Source organism: Eriocheir sinensis, chromosome 64 (genome assembly GCF_024679095.1).
Source record: "Eriocheir sinensis breed Jianghai 21 chromosome 64, ASM2467909v1, whole genome shotgun sequence".
Lineage (NCBI taxonomy): Eukaryota > Metazoa > Arthropoda > Malacostraca > Decapoda > Varunidae > Eriocheir > Eriocheir sinensis.
Window position 1 is genome coordinate 1,062,501 of NC_066572.1, and position 15,000 is coordinate 1,077,500.

The 15,000-nt window shown below is 40.0% G+C and overlaps 2 protein-coding genes across 51 annotated transcripts in view; both read left to right on the plus strand.

The window, feature by feature from the left end:
• Positions 1-10,691, plus strand: part of LOC126987151 (longitudinals lacking protein, isoforms A/B/D/L-like) — a 33,364-nt gene extending 22,673 nt beyond the window's left edge. The window contains exons 5-6 of the transcript XR_007740300.1: positions 9,045-9,748; positions 9,964-10,691. The gene's annotated coding sequence lies outside the window, so the exon portion shown is untranslated. The remainder of the gene's footprint in view (positions 1-9,044; positions 9,749-9,963) is intronic.
• A 3,365-nt stretch (positions 10,692-14,056) lies between these two features.
• The window catches only part of LOC126987152 (ATP-binding cassette sub-family B member 6-like), a 27,464-nt gene continuing 26,520 nt past the window's right edge, over positions 14,057-15,000 (plus strand). For all 50 annotated transcript variants that reach the window (XM_050843910.1, XM_050843930.1, XM_050843932.1 and 47 more), the window contains exon 1: positions 14,057-14,175. The gene's annotated coding sequence lies outside the window, so the exon portion shown is untranslated. The remainder of the gene's footprint in view (positions 14,176-15,000) is intronic.

Here is a 15,000-nt window from a genome sequence, read left to right on the forward strand (position 1 = left end):
CTTTAGCTAGTAAGTCATTTGGTGTGTGTACGTGTGTGTGTGTACGTGTGTGTGTGTGTACGTGACAGCGGAAGAAGGATATTGAGAACAGACATACTAACACACACACACACACACACACACACACACACACACACACACACACACACACACACACTCCAATGACCTTTTTTTTGGGGGGGGGGTGGGGGGGGTCAGTTTTGTGAGACACGTACAAACTAACAAACACACACACTGAATATTAATGTGTTTTTTGTGTGTTTTTTTTTACATTTTTTTTTTTTTTCTAATTTTTCATTCAGAGTTTTTTTCTTCAATATTTTTTTTATATATATACAAGTACAAACTAACACACACACACACACACACACACACACACACACACACACACACACACACACACACACACACACTTATTTTCTGAGTGACCAATTTTTGTACATTATTATTATTATTATTATTATTATTATTATTATTATTATTATTATTATTAATGTGACTCTCTCTCTCTCTCTCTCTCTCTCTCTCTCTCCTCTTCCTTTACCTAACTTAACCTCCTCCTCCTCCTCCTCCTCCTCCTCTTCCTTTACCTAACTTAACCACCTCCTCCTCCTCCTCCTCCTCCTCCTCCTCCTCCTCCTCCTCCTCTTCCTTTGCCTAACTTAACCTCCTCCTCTTCCTCTTCCTTTACCTAACTTAACCTCCTCCTCCTCCTCCTCCTCCTCCTCCTCCTTTACCTAACTTAACCTCCTCCTCCTCCTTCCTTGTATAGGCCTAAGTAAGAAAGGTTTCAATATTGCAGCCTCTATCAAGTTCCTTTTTACTATTATATATTACTATTACTATTATTATTATTATTATTATTATTATTATTATTACTATTGGTACTATTACAATTACTACCTCCTTTGTTTATCATGTACTATTTTTATTTATGAGTGTACTATTATTATTATTATTATTATTATTATTGTGTTTAGTGTTATAAGTTGCTGTGTATTTTTATAAGTTTCCCGTGTGGGCAGCGTTGCTTCACTCGCCTTTGGTAGGGTCATTGTATAGGAGCTTTTTTTAATGTTTTGTTCCGCTTTATGGCAAGTTTTATAGTGAGAACGGTTTGGGTTTTATTTGGTTCGGTTCTCCTATATTATTTTCTCTAATGCTGGGCCGGGCCAAAACAGTGCCCCGCGCCGTATCTGGGATCGTGCCAAATTTCAAATGTCGCTATTGAATGTAACAAGTTTTCAGCCATGAACTCAACACAATCATCATGTATTATATATGAAAACATGCAGAGTTAAATGGTGCACATAAAGAAACTCACTACGGCCGGGCCCAAAGAGTGCCCCAAGCCGTATCCAGGATCGTGTCAAATTTCAAATGTCACTATTGAATGTAACAAGTTTTCAGCCATAAACTCAACACAATCATCATGTATTATATATGAAAACATGCAGAATTAAATGGTGCACGTAAAGAAACTCACTACGGCTGGGCCAAAACAGTGCCCCAAGCCGTATCCGGGATCGTGCCAAATTTCAAATGTTGCTATTGAATATAACAAGTTTTCAGCCATGGACTCAATACAATCATCATGTATTATATATGAAAACATGCAGAATTAAATGGTGCATGTAAAGAAACTCACTACGGCCGGGCCAAAACAGTGCCCCGCGCCATATCCGAGATCGCCGCGCACGCCAAATTTCAAATGTCGCTATTGAATATAACAAGTTTCAGCCATGAACTCAACACAATCATCATGTATTATATATGAAAACATGCAGAGTTAAATGGTGCACGTAAAGAAACTCACTACGGCCGGGCCAAAACAGCGCTGTATCCGGGATGGCTGTGCGCGCTAAATTTCAAATGTCGCTATTGAATATAACAAGTTTTCAGCCATAAACTCAACACAATCATCATGTATTATATATGAAAACATGCAGAGTTAAATGGTGCACGTAAAGAAACTCACTACGGCCGGGCCAAAATAGTGCCCCGCGCCGTATCCGGGATCGTGCCAAATTTCAAATGTCGCTATTGAATATAACAAGTTTTCAGCCATGAACTCAACACAATCATCATGTATTATATATGAAAACATGCAGAATTAAATGGTGCACGTAAAGAAACTCACTACGGCCGGGCCAAAACAGTGCCGTATCCGGGATGGCCGTGCGCGCCAAATTTCAAATGTCGCTATTGAATATAACAAGTTTTCAGCCATAAACTCAACACAATCATCATGTATTATATATGAAAACATGCAGAATTAAATGGTGCACATAAAGAAACATAAATTAATTGATAACTTTGAGATGTAAGCATAAATATAGAGATAAAATAACTTGTATATTGTCTAAAGCGCGTCCTTGGATATGGTACAGGGCACGCAAGGACACAGTATACTTATGTTCAAGGGGTTTAAAGTCTTCTCTGGTCTATATACCATTATAAACATCCTATTTTTATTTACTGCAATATTTTAATTCTTTTCCCGAACACATATTATACAGAATTCCAATACGTATACATCCCCACAGTATGTATCCTCAAACACACATATTATACAAAATTACAATACATATACATAACTGATACCTTACAACATCGAAATTTAAAGAAGTATTACTGAGACTTCCATAACAGACCACAAACATTATATATTGTCGAAAACTCCACCCAAATTAACATGTAGGCCTATCCCTTGCTGTGATACATAGACACCAGGCAAGCTATGTATTACTGACGATCTACTTACACCATCAAAAGAGTTCCTATGTAGCGGGATATCCATGGTTTTGTGTTTCTTTAAATTACCAAAAATGTTTAAATCTCAGTTTCCTTTGGGTATTTTAATTGTCATTCAGCATTTTCATTTTATATAATTTTCTCATTTTTTTATATATTTTTACCACATTCCTTTAATTAATTGCTAGGTCTATTGTCTATTGCTATTTTCATTTTTCATAATTTTCTCACATTTTTTTATATATTTTTAAGACATTGCTTTCCTTAAATTAATTGCTAGGTCTATTGTCTATTGCTATTTTCATTTTTCATAATTTTCTCACATTTTTTTATATATTTTTTACACATTGCTTTCCTTTAATTAATTGCTAGGTCTATTGTCTATTGCTATTTTCATTTTTCATAATTTTTTCACATTTTTTTATATAATTTTAAGACATTGCTTTCCTTTAATTAACTGCTAGGTCTATTGTCTATTGCTATTTTCATTTTTCATAATTTTTTCACATTTTTTTATATATTTTTTACACATTCCTTTCCTTAAATTAATTGCTAGGTCTATTGTCTATTGCTATTTTCATTTTTCATAATTTTCTCACATTTTTTTATATATTTTTAAGACATTGCTTTCCTTTAATTAATTGCTAGGTCTATTGTCTATTGCTATTTTCATTTTTCATAATTTTCTCACATTTTTTTATATATTTTTAACATTGCTTTCCTTTATATATCTCCTAAGTCTGTAATCCAAGCAGAAACACTTATGCAAATTCCTTAACAAAACACTAACTTAATATTATCCAAAACTCCGATATTGTCTATTGTCTATTGCTATTTTCATTTTTCATAATTTTTTTTTTTGTTTTCAATTTATTTTATTACATTTCTTTTTTATAATACCTACTAAATAATCTCCAAATTCCTTAACAAAACACTAACTTAATATCATCCAAAACTCTGATATTGTCTATTGCTATTTTCATTTTTCATAATTTTTTCACATTTTTCAATATATTTTAAACATTACATTTCTTTATATAACTCCTAAATCTATAATCCAAATTCCTTAACAAAACACTAACTTAATATTATCCAAAACCCTGATATTGTCTATTGCTATTTTCATTTTTCATAATTTTTTCACATTTTTCAATATATTTTAAACATTACATTTCTTTATATAACTCCTAAGTCTATAATCCAAACCCAAATTCCTTAACAAAACACTAACATAATATTATCCAAAACCCCGATATTGTCTATTGTTATTTTCATTTTTCATAATTTTTTCACATTTTTCAATATATTTTAAACATTACATTTCTTTATATAACTCCTAAGTCTATAATCCAAACCCAAATTCCTTAACAAAACACTAACATAATATTATCCAAAACTCCGCCCAGAACAACATCATGTATCCACAACAACACACATGTATCCTCAAATGTATTACTGGTAGTCTGATTATGACATCCTATTCTGTGTGTCTTAAGAACAGTTCCTATGTAGCCCTATGTAGCCCTGTAGGCCTATTCTAATTTCCATATATTTCCTGCATTATCTCCGCCACGTAATCGCCGAGTCCAATCCCAGGCAGGAGAAATGAAACGTCTCGCTCACAGTTCAGAATCGGGTCATGTCGGGTCATACAGGTCAATTTCCAGGGGTCACGTAATCTATCGGGCAGTAACAGGTCGAATCGGCGAGGGTCTATTGTGCTGTGTGTCTTACGGAGAGTATTAAGAAGAGTTCCTATTTTGCCTGCCTTGTGAATATAGAGATAGGGTCAAGGAGTGAGGTCATGCTGTGTGTATATACGTAAAGATTAGGTTAAGGGGAGCAGGGAGGGTCACGTGAGGGAGAGAGAGAGAGAAAACTTGCAAAATAATGGGAGACTTAAATAACTCTCCTTAATTTTAAAAGACCTCAAAACACTTTCCATTCCCTACTACTTTTATATTGACCTCGTGTGACCTTGCCATAAGATATAATGTACAATGACCTCAGCTGTTCTACCCCTGCATTATGAGGTCAGGTTAGGTCATGTGCGGGGGCTTATGTCTATATATATATAATTATTTTCTTTAGTTTTAGGTCAGGTCAGGTCAGGTCAGGTCAGGTCAGGTCAGGTCCTCCCGTCCCTCCCTCACGCCACCCTCCTAAGCTTGGATTGTTAGTGGTGACGATTTTTATCTTGACCTGAATGTGTGTGTGTGTGTGTGTGTGTGTGTGTGTGTGTGTGTGTGTGTGTGTGCTAACTACTATTACTACTACTACTACTACTACTATTGGTGCTACTATTACTACCACTACTACTATTCTCTTCCTCCTCCTCCTCCTCCTCTTCCTCCTCCTCCTCCTCCTCTTCCTTATAGGTGTGTGTTAACCAAGATATATTTTTTAATTAATTTTTATTATTTGTCGAAGGGCATTAAAGGAAAGTGTGTGTGTGTGTGTGTGTGTGTGTGTGTGTGTGTGTGTGTGTGTGTGTGTGTGTGTGTGTGTGTGTGTGTGTGCGTGACAAATAAGGTTGTGTATGATATTTTACCTCTGTGTGCGTTTCTGGTTCACACACACGCACACACATGTATATCCATTTATTTCTGCCTTAACAAAAAAAAAATGTGTGTGTGTGTGTGTGTGTGTGTGTGTTCTAAGACTGTATGTTATTATTTTATGTCTGTTTTTACACACACACACACACACACACACACACACACACACACACACACACACACACACAGGGCAGGCTTGTCGTTTGTTTAATATAATATTATAATTTCTACAACCATGTATTTTTATTTTCCACAACAAACCCCCCAAGAGTAGTAGTAGTAGTAGTAGTAGTAGTAGTAGTAGTAGTAGTAGTAGTGGTAGAAATCATGTTAAGAGAGAGAGAGAGAGCATTCATGTTATATATATACACAACCTACACATATATATACATAATCTATACATAAATAATAATAATAATAATAATAATATACAAAAAACACATATACATAATACTGAATAAAGAGAAGGGAGAGGAAGAGGAAGAAAATAATAATAATAATAATAATAATAATAATAATAATAATAATAATAATCACAAGGGTACTCACCAAAGCCAGTATCTAGTAGAGCCTATGAGTGCCAGGGTGCCGATAGTGCCAGGGGTTCCAGCAGGGTGCCAATATAATATACCACAGTACCAGGGTGCCAACAGAGTGCCTACCAGGCAGGGGCGTTCCTAGACATTTTGGGGCCCGGGGGGCTCATTCCCATTTGGGGCCCCTCTTATGGGGGAGGAGGCGAGCAAAGCTAGCAGGCGCAGGGTAGTGGGTGTAGTGGGCCCCACCCCCACCCCCCCACCCCATTTAATATATTTTTTTTTTTAGAATATTTTTAGGCACTTGTAAATGCAAAATTTCAGAAAATTTTTTTTTCAGACATTTTTAAAATAACTAGGTAATTGAAGAATAATTAGCATCCATAATCATAATGTAATGAATACAAAATGATAAACAGTAAAATGAGGATGATGGAAATGTACTCTGGGAGTAAATTGTGAGGAAATTGATGAATAAATAATTGAAAACAAAATTGAAAATATGAGACCCAAGCCACTGCTACCAGGACCGTACCAACAGAGTGCCAGGGGGGTCAGGTCAGTAGAGTGCCAGGGGGGTCAGGTCAGTAGAGTGCCAGGGAGGGTCAGGTCAATAGAATGCCAGGGAGGGTCAGGTCAATAGTGCCAGGGGGGGTCAATAGAGTGTCATGCAAGGGGGTCAAGAGTGCCATGCAGGGGGGTCAACAGAGTGCCAGGGGGCCAACAGTGCCATGCAGGGGGGTCAACACTGCCACACCGCCCGACAGATTAAATAAGAGTGGTCACGCCCTTTCTAATGGAGGGATTCCGCCCCCCGCCCCCCTTAGGATCACCAGTGGGGGCGTACGCCGGGGGGAGCGTCGCCTCGCCCACCCCGTGACGCCCCGGCTTTACAGGCGAGGGGAATCGAACCAGTGACCAGCGAGATGGGAGAGGCACTCATTAACCACCCAGCCAAGGAGGTGACCAACTGGCTCTCTTATCAGGCACTGGCACTGGTCTTAATAATGGTTGTCATCCCCAGTGCCACGTGGTCTCGAGAACTCACCGCATGGCACTGTGATCAGGCACTGGCACTGGTCTTAATAATGGCTGTCTTCCCCAGTGCCACGTGGTCTCGAGAACTCACTGCATGGCACTCTCTTGTTTTCCCCACCCATTAATTAACCCTGCACAAGGCGCTCACCACACGGCACTCACTCATACAAGGTCACACACGCCCCCTGAGACCCATGACCTTTGACCCAGGATCGCGGCGGCACGGAGGCGATAAGGTTATGGAGATCGGCCTGAGGTTTCGCCGCGCACTATAATTTCAAACCCCGCCACTGACTCTGCGGGGGAACGTCAGCACTAGTCGAGCAAGCTGACCTCTGGGGCACTTGTAGACTGTTAGGTGCTCGCACGGGTCAGGTACAGGCTGCCCCGTTTCCCCGCCTGGCACTCTGACGAAGGCCCGCTACCCTTCTGAGGGGAGGAAACATAGAAGAAGGCTGACTCTTATTTACTAAGGTCCCGGGGTTAAAAATATCATTGCTGGCCTTCTTCTTCTTTTGACCAGTAACGGTATTGCTAATTCTTATGTCCTTCTCAACACTTGTATACTTAACACCAAGCACTTATAATACTAGTCCTCCTTCTCAACACTTGTATACTTAACACCAAGCACTTATAATACTAGTCCTCCTTCTCAACACTTATATACTTAACACCAAGCACTTATAATACTAGTCCTCCTTCTCAACACTTGTATACTTAACACCATGCACTTATAATACTAGTCCTCCTTCTCAACACTTATATACTTAACACCAAGCACTTATAATACTAGTCCTCCTTCTCAACACTTATATACTTAACACCATGCACTTATAATACTAGTCCTCCTTCTCAACACTTATATACTTAACACCAAGCACTTATAATACTAGTCCTCCTTCTCAACACTTATATACTTAACACCAAGCACTTATAATACTAGTCCTCCTTCTCAACACTTATATACTTAACACCAAGCACTTATAATACTAGTCCTCCTTCTCAACACTTATATACTTAACACCAAGCACTTATAATACTAGTCCTCCTTCTCAACACTTATATACTTAACACCAAGCACTTATAATAATACTAGTCCCTCAACACTTATATACTTAACACCAAGCACTTATAATACTAGTCCTCCTTCTCAACACTTGTATACTTAACACCAAGCACTTATAATACTAGTCCTCCTTCTCAACACTTATATACTTAACACCAAGCACTTATAATACTAGTCCTCCTTCTCAACACTTATATACTTAACACCAAGCACTTATAATACTAGTCCTCCTTCTCAACACTTATAAATACTTAACACCAAGCACTTATAAGTTACTTCACGGTGCACACTTATACACTTCACGCTGAACTGAGGTGTTTTTCTGTACATTTCTTTCCCTGACTATAATAATTTGGTCTAGTTTATATATATTGATGGGTCTTGGGTTTAATAATAGGTTTAGATATATATACACACACACACACACATACGCACGCACACACAGCATCTCCCGTCTCTCATCTCCCGGCGTTTCATCTTTTACAGCATCCCTTCTTCCTCCTCCTCCTCCTCCTCCTCCTCTTACTACTACTACTACTACTACTACTACTACTACTACTACTACTACTACTATGGATACCGTGTTAGTGTAAGTATAACTATTCTATCGACTATCTATGTGTGTGTGTGTGTGTGTGTGTGTGTGTGTGTGTGTTGCTTAATATTGCTACTGTAGGCCTATGTCACTGCTTCTCTGCGTGTGTGTACGTGTGTGTGTGTGTGTGTGTGTGTGTGTGTGTGTGTACGTAATATATATAGCTTTGGCGATGTGTGTATATTCATGTAAACCGACACACACACACACACACACACACACACACACACACACACACACACACACACACACACACACACACACATGTACGTCTAGTTGCCTATGCTATGTACGTATATTGCTATGTATGTATGTATGTATGTATGTATGTATGTAACTATGTACGTATATATGTATGTACAATGCATGCACACACACACACACACACACACACACACACACACACACACACACACACACACATATACACGTACACAACCTCCTATGTGCACCTTTTCTAATACGTACATGTGTGTGCGTGCGTGTGTACATTTCAGGCTTGCTGCTGTGTGAGGGCTGGCTGGCGACCGGGCTTTGGGGAGGAGGAAGAGGAGGAGGTGGAGGAGGAGGAGGAGGAGGAAGAAGAAGAGAAGACGGAAGAGAGGAGGAAGAAATCACAGCGAACGGAAGGGAGGGAAGAAATGAGGAAGATAACGGTACCAATTCTGGAACCAATACGGGCCAGGGAACCAATAACACGGGGCATGGTACCAACACAAGCCCTGGAATTGGTACCGGTATAGGAGGAGGAATCGGTACCGGTACAGGAGGATTTGGTACCGGTAATGGAGGACTCGGTACCGCTACAGGGGGTCTTGGTACCGGTAGTGGAAATCTTGGTACCGCTACAGGAGGTCTTGGTACCGGTCCAGCGCATAGCTGTCCAAAATGTCACCGATCATATACGCTTCGATCCAACTTGTCCCGCCATATGAGGCTTGAATGCGGCGTTGAGAGGCGATATAGATGCACATTCTGCCATAAGAGGTTCAGCCACGCCCACCATCTACGCTCCCATGAGAAATCTATTCACGCCCAGCCGCCCACGCCCACGCAAACGCCCACGGCAGCCCAGACTTCGTGACGGCCCAACCTTCAGAGTTATCGGTACCATCATCACCACCGCGGGTACTGTCAACTCCACTGTCATCACCGCCGTGGAGTTGATGGTGGTGTTGGTGGTGAGAGGAGATGTGTCAAGGTGAGTTTTGCTGTGTGTGTGTGTGTGTGTGTGTGTGTGTGTGTGTGTGTGTTCTGTGGTTATGTACGTATATTTACACATACATACTCTCTCTCTCACACACACACACACACACACACACACACACACACACACACGCACACAGACACACATCCCCCTCCCCCCCCTCTCTCTCTCTCTCTCTCACTCACTCCCTCTCTCTCTCTCTCCCTCAGACTAATCGGCACTGGAGGAAAGAAACAACAGCAAAGAATTAACAAGAACAAAAACAACAACAAGAAGAAGACGCCGCCATATTGGATCAGCTGACATCACGTGACCTGGACCAGCTGACTTTCCCGCCAAAAAAACGTTATCAATATTATGACACCGAACGTTTTTCCCCGCTATTTCGAACGTTTCTCCATTGTGTGTATTTGCAGTTAACCCAATTTTTGCACTTTTTACGATACTTACAAATTCGCGCACCATCGTAGATTTTCTAACACAATTATAGAGGTGGAGTTTTACAAAGAGTTTTCTAAAGATTAAAGTTACTGTATGGATATAATAGACACTTTTTAAATATCATACCATATAGATTTGTTAAGTAATTCCCTATAGTTCGTTTTATATATATACCGTTATGTGTTGATAGATTGATAGATAGATAGATAGGAATAGAGTTTTCTGATTATGTCCTTAATGATGATAATTGATCTTTAATTCTAATTGTGCCAAAGAGTTTTTCAGGAGTGCGTAATTGTAAGGTCAAGGTTCCAGTGTTTGTCTTGTGGTTTTTTTTGTATATGTTGGTAATTAATTGTTTATATTTGTTTTTTTTATTGTCATTGTAAGAATATATCCTGTTTGTGATTATTATTATTAGTGTTGCCTCGATCTGTGGATGTTCCTATTGCGCGCACACACACACACACACACACACACACACACACACACACACACACACACACAGATAGGTAGATAGTTAGATAGATAGACAGAAATAGACCACACACACACACACACACACACACACACACACACACACACACACACACACACACACACACACAGATAGGTAGATAGATAGATAGATAGACAGAAATAGATCACACACACACACACACACACACACACACACACACACACACACACACACACACACACACACACACACACACACACACACACACACACACACACACAGATAGTTAGATAGATAGATAGATAGAGAGTTATATATATCACACACACACACACACACACACACACACACACACACACACACACACACACACACACACACACACACACACACACACACACACACACACACACAGATAGAGAGAGAGATAGATATATAGACAGAAATATCTCACACACACACACACACACACACACACACACACACACACACACACACACACACACACACACACACACACACACACACACACACACACACACACACACACACGTATCTTCACTCAATATGCAACTATGTGCCCATAACACTTAATCTCGCTCACCATCATCACATAATAATAATAATAATAATAATAATAATAATAATAATAATAATAATAATAATAATAATAATAATAATAATAATAATAATAATAATAATAATAATAATAATAATAATGATGATGATGATGATGATGACCTCTACTCAATGGAGCTTTAACTTTTATTATAAGGATGAGAGAGAGAGAGAGAGAGAGAGAGAGAGAGAGAGAGAGAGAGAGAGAGAGAGAGAGAGAGAGAGAGAGAGAGAGAACCCCTTCCTTCATACATATAACATCGACCTCTGTGATCTAACAACAACAACAACAACAACAACAACAACAACAATAATAATAATAATAATAATAATAATAATAATAATAATAATAATAATAATCACATATATTGTAAACACACGCATTTTCTACGATATTTAACGAACGAACTTTCTTTCTATAACGAAATACCCTTTTATAACACACACACACACACACACACACACACACACACACACACACACACACACACACACACACACTTAATACTTATAATATATATCGACCTTGTTACAATCTCTATTTTATTAACATTTTTGCAATACTTAAAAATGTTCGCAATGTCTGTGTTTTTTTCGTCCTTGTAGTAGTAGAAGTAGTAGTAGTAGTAGTAGTAGTAGTAGTAGTAGTAGGAGGAGGAGGAGGAGGAGGAGGGGGAAGAAGAAGAAGAAGAAGAAGAAGAAGATTTAGTAAGTCATAATACAAAAAACAATTATTATTATTATTATTATTATTATTATTATTATTATTATTATTATTATTATTATTATTATTATTATTATTATATACAAACACACACTCTCAGGACACCTCTACCCACATTTACCAAAGCCACCAACTCCACCAGAAAATTATTAACCAAGATATTAACCAAATCAACCATATATTAACCTGCAAAGGCCTATATGATACTTATGATAATGAGAGAGAGGGAGGGGGAGAGCGGGTGTGGTGAAAATCTACGGTCCGGGCTTGCCACATTTAACTTACTCGAGGCCAGTTTTAGTAGTAGTGGTAGTAGTAGTAGTAATAGTAGTAGTAGTAGTTGTGGTAGTGGTAGGGTTTCCTCACATTCATGGTACAGAGGAAGGGTCAAACTACCACCAGGGTCACAGAACTACCCCTGGAAATGTCCATATTGCCCACGAAAGCCTTGTCAAATACGTGTTTCTTAGGTTCGTGGTACAGAGGGTCAAAATACCACCAGGGTCACAAAACTACCCCTGGAAATGCCCATAATGCCCACGGAAGCCTTGTCAAATACGTGTTTCCTTAGGTTCATGGTACAGAGGAAGGGTCAAACTACCACCAGGGTCACAGAACTACCCCTGGAAACGCCCACAACGCCCACGAAAGCCTTGTCAAATACGTGTTTCTTAGGTTCGTGGTACAGAGGAAGGGTCAAAATACCACCAGGGTCACAAAACTACCCCTGGAAATGCCCATAATGCCCACGGAAGCCTTGTCAAATACGTGTTTCCTTAGGTTCATGGTACAGAGGAAGGGTCACACTACCACCAGGGTCACAAAACTACCCCTGGAAATGCCCATAATGCCCACGGAAGCCTTGTCAAATATGTGTTTCTTAGGTTCATGGTACAGAGGAAGGGTCAAAATACCACCAGGGTCACAAAACTACCCCTGGAAATGCCCATAATGCCCACGGAAGCCTTGTCAAATATGTGTTTCTTAGGTTCATGGTACAGAGGAAGGGTCACACTACCACCAGGGTCATAAAACTACCCCTGGAAATGCCCATAATGCCTACGAAAGCCTTGTCAAATATGTGTTTCTTAGGTTCGTGGTACAGAGGAAGGGTCACACTACCACCAGGGTCACAAAACTACCCCTGGAAATGCCCACAACGCCCACGAAAGCCTTGTCAAATACGTGTTTCTTTAGGTTCATGGTACAGAGGAAGGGTCACACCACCACCAGGGTCACAGAACTACCCCTGGAAACGCCCACAACGCCCACGAAAGTCTTGTCAAATGTGTGTTTCTTTAGGTTCACGGCACAGAGGAAGGGTCACACTACCACCAGGGTCATAAAACTACCCCTGGAAATGCCCATAACGCCCACGAAAGCCTTGTCAAATACGTGTTTCTTAGGTTCGTGGTACAGAGGAAGGGTCAAAATACCACCAGGGTCACAGAACTACCCCTGGAAATGCCCATAATGCCCACGGAAGCCTTGTCAAATATGTTTTTCTTAGGTTCGTGGTACAGAGGAAGGGTCACACTACCACCAGGGTCATAAAAGTACCCCTGGAAATGCCCATAACGCCCACGAAAGCCTTGTCAAATGTGTTTCTTTTTTAGTTCAGCACACAGAGGAAGGGTCACACTACCACCAGGGTCATAAAAGTACCCCTGGAAATGCCCATAACGCCCACGAAAGCCTTGTCAAATGTGTGTTTCTTTAGGTTCACGGCACAGAGGAAGGGTCACACTACCACCAGGGTCATAAAAGTACCCCTGGAAATGCCCATAACGCCCACGAAAGCCTTGTCAAATACGTGTTTCTTGAGGTTCAGAGGAAGGATCACACTGCCAACCTGGTCCAAAAATGGCGTCTCCATCTTAGGCACTGTACGGAGAGATAGAGAAATACAAACAGAGAGAGAAAGATACAGACAGACAGGGAAAAAGACAGAGATACAGACAGACAGATAGAGAGAGAATTACAAGATAGAGATAGAGTGTTTGAAAAGGCGCGGAGTAAATTGGTACAAAAATGGCGGCTATATCTTACAGGTAGTGCTACTCTATTAAGGGAGTCTGCTAGCACATTGTTTTGGTCTCCTCAAGGATGCCATGGCTGGAGTGACCGTGTGATATTTTCCTTATTTTAACCTATTTCGACGCCGCTCCGGAGCCTGGGGTAAGCATGGCTCTTTCTTTAATGCATATAGATTAATTTGGCACCGGTGGCACCCTGGCACTGGCCGTATGTCACCGTTGAAGAGGAGAAACGTTGGTGCCGGTGTAAATGACTGGTCACTCCCAGTAAAAACGTTTCATTTTTTTCCAGTTTTTTGACGTTTTGACGCATTTCCAGAGGCTGAGATTCACGTGGCACTGTATTTAATGTCTATACTGTTAGGCAGGACTAGTGGCACCTTGGCACTGGCCCTATTTCACTGTAAAATTAGAGAAACGTGTCGGTATGTTTGACAGGGAAAAAAATGTACAGAGGATGTAACCAAAGAACAGCGAAGGTAGAAAGCTTCATAATTATCCATATTTCTCGCTTATTTAACAACTAATGGAGCTGATAATCACTAGAAAGGTAGATAATTAACGAAAGAATACGAAAATAAGGCCCAGGGTGTCTAAAGCACTGTAGATATGGTGTTAAGTGTAAAAATTTAAAGGGAGAAATGTCTGTAAACGTTGAGAGAGTTGCCCATCTCTAAATTTGATTCACTGCCTATTTATTCCGGGCCTAAATATTGTGCTTTTTCACTTGGAGATTGTTTTTTTTCTTCAGAAACTACTAAAAAGTGACTTATTGCAATTTCATCATCTGCCGCCACAGCAAAATAGCTCACAGAGGGTTTAGGGAACATATTTAAACTACCCCAACCAAACTTTACGACCTGACCTCTACCGGTGCCCCCCTCGACCCCCCCCAGGTATATGCGACTTATTTCTGCGAGGAGGTATTTCTCACAACACCAGCTGCACCGCCATTGCCAGGTAACGG